The sequence below is a fragment of the Scylla paramamosain genome, chromosome 48 (genome assembly GCF_035594125.1).
Source record: "Scylla paramamosain isolate STU-SP2022 chromosome 48, ASM3559412v1, whole genome shotgun sequence".
In the NCBI taxonomy this organism is placed as follows: Eukaryota; Metazoa; Arthropoda; class Malacostraca; order Decapoda; family Portunidae; genus Scylla; species Scylla paramamosain.
Window position 1 is genome coordinate 4,230,529 of NC_087198.1, and position 3,306 is coordinate 4,233,834.

Consider the following 3,306-nt stretch of genomic DNA (forward strand, 5'->3'; position numbering starts at 1 on the left):
TAAATAAATAAATAAATAACTGCTGATGTTAAAATATTTCATTCAAAAACTCGATAACTGTACTTGATGTCAGTGGCGTTTGAAAAAATATATATTTCTCTTACGCCACAACATTCTATTAAAGTCGAAGGCAGGAACCACAACAGTAAAAACTGACTGTAGACATGAGAATAACTCCAAGAACTCGAATACTTCTTTTAATGTCAGTAGTGTTTGAAGAATGCATGCTTCACCTCCACAGCCACATTTCATTAACCTCGCAGGGGAAAAAAAAGACAATTTCTGGAACTCATTACTCTTTTTGTCATTAGCGACTAAGAAAATAATCGACGACACTTACACTGCGTCCTATCAAGGTTGGTGGAGAAGCCATTGGACTAAAGAAAACCAAGAGTCCACTTCTATTACACCTCTCCAGTCCAGTGATACCTTTGGAAATTCTCAACTTTTCACCACAAAACGTTCCATCAAGGTCGGTGGAGAAGCCTGTGTTCTTTATATACCTGTGTGTGTGTGTGTGTGTGTGTGTGTGTGTGTGTGTGTGTGTGTGTGTGTGTGTGTGTGTGTGTGTGTGTGTGTGTAGGGGGAGGAGGTTGCCGGTCTCTGTCTGTCTGCATGCCTGTTTGTATGTATGATTGTCCGTCTGTCTGCCCGTCTGCTTCCCCTGTCCCCTCACTCTCTCTCTCTCTCTCTCTCTCTCTCTCTCTCTCTCTCTCTCTCTCTCTCTCTCTCTCTCTCTCTCTCTCTCTCTCTCTCTCTCTCTCACACACACACACACACTTTTTCACTCCGCTTCGCCTACAGCGAAACATCCCCACACACCGGAGGAACTGCACACACAAGCAGAAATGGAACCAATTAATACAATATTTTATATGAGAGGAAAACAAGTACATCACAAACTGACGCACATACTCAAGGACGCCACGTACATAAACACAACTCCAGCAGAAGAAAATGAACATCGCCTCTTCAGGAAACCAGTAAACACATTTCGAAAAAGCCTTACCTGAACCAATATATGAATAATACAACTGTTGTACTATTATTTTAGAAAACTAAATGAACTGAAACACCTGTGGCGCAGACAAGACAGCATTTCTGTCATATTTCATTCTCATACTTCTGTCACTGTTCTTCACCCAACCTCTACTACTTCTTCTTTCAACCCCACTGTCTATCCCTGATTATCTGATTTGATCCCTCTTGTCTCACCAGCCACGCACATACATCAATAGCCTAAACAGGTGTATAGAAGCCTTACAAAGGACTCCACCACTACTTCCTCCTCCTCCTCCTCTTCCTCCTCCACGCTTAACCCACATGGCGTCTGTGTGGAGCAATTACTGAAGGGAAGAAAGAAGGTGAGAAGCGAAATAATGCAGAGCTGAAGGAGGGAAGTGGAGCAGGAGGTGGAAGAGGTGTAGTGGGTGCAGAGAGAACAGAATGCAAGATATGAGCGCACAAGAGGAAAGAACGAGGGGGAAGAAGAGGGGAAAGAAGGGAAGAGTGAGAGTGGTAGAGGGTAATAGGAGGAAGGAGTGTAAAGCAAGGAAAGGAGTAAAAGAATGTAGAGGAAAGAAGAGAGGAAGGAAGGAATAAGGTGAAAAAGAGGGAATATGTAGTGTGAGACTGGGCAAGAGAAACGAATGAAAGGGTGCAAGAGAGAGAAAGGTGCAGGAGAAAGGAAGGAAAGCGAAGGAGTGTGGAGGAGGGAAGGAAGGCGCGAATGGGGGAGAGGAAAACAAGAATGAATGAATGTAAGGAAAAGGAAGGAAGGAATTGCAGTGAAGAAAGAAAGAAAGAATGAAAGAAGAAGAGGGAAGGAGAGAATCGATGAGAGAAAGGAAAATAATGAATAACAATGGATGTGTAAAAGGGAAAGAGGCATTGAGTGGAAGCGAAAACGTATTGATTATGAAAAGGAAGAAGGAAATGAATGATAGTGAATGAAAAAGGGGGGAAAAAAGGGGAGAATCCACGTGAATAAATTGGGCAGAAGGAAGGAGTAAGTGGAAAATGGAAGAAGAGGAAGTAGTAGGAAAAAGAAGAGATAAAAACAAAAAAAAATGTACAGTAGCGATTTGTTACGAAAGAAGAAATACGAAAGAGGAAATAAAGTAGAGGAAAAACTATATAAATCCGATCACAATTCAGATTTAATTTCCTGCACGAGTTTGTTTTGTACTTTGTGTTGTGGTGGTGGTGGTGGTGGTGGTAGTACAGGTGTTAACGGCTGTGGTTGTGTTGCTGTTTTGTTGGGGCTGTGGTGGTGGTGAACCAGATGGTGTGGAGCTGGGCTTGTTGTTGTTGCTGTTGTTGCTGTTATCGATTTTTATATTGTTTTACAGAGAGAGAGAGAGAGAGAGAGAGAGAGAGAGAGAGAGAGAGAGAGAGAATGTTAAAGGAAACCTGGTGTGTCGTGGCGTTGACCACACTGAAAGGCAGGCATCTACTCGTAACTAGGAGTAGCCGGAGATTATAGGAAGCCATGCTACGTAACAAGGAACATAATATACCATTTTGTCTCAATCCTTATTTATATTTCCAGTTCACATTACCCACATCAGTGCACTACACATTCTCGATCCAATGGGCATATTTGTTGCTCCAGTCTGGCACTATAACCAGACTTGTAATTAGAACCAGTGGAGTTGGCACCCCACTTTCCACACGATCAGCTACACTGCCCTCACGTTGACACCACTCGGCCCGACTCGTCCACCTGGCAACCTAACGCTGTTGGCTGCTAACTCCTGCAACCATACACCAACATAACTATTCTTACACAACCCTCACTATGCATCGCCCGATAATGGACAGTTGTTACCTAGCCCAACAATCACAATTCACTTTGTTCTCCCCGATAAGGAACATTATTTATAGAACCTGTTAAACACACAATGAATACTTAACACTTAAGTGTAGTTATCAATGTCTCTGAATAACACCTTATCCATATACTTAGTGCCACGAAGATTACTATAGAAACAAACACCCAACATACATTTCCGTGCATCCTTTAACACGCGGACAACAGCAAGATTTGAACGAGAGAATAACCCACATTCTCCAATAGCCTGTCCTTGGGTCGACACAGGGCAGTGTCCAGTGAGCCACGCTGTCTCACAACTGAGTTACTGCATGACTGACCGCAGTCCTCTCAGTGCTCTGACCTAAGCCTTGTCACGTCTTCACTTCCTCAGTACCAAATCATCGACGCACACCTCAAGCTCCAATTATACTAAATTACAGACGACTCCTCAAAGCATCACGTTGTGGTGAGGTTGAAGCACACACCAACCA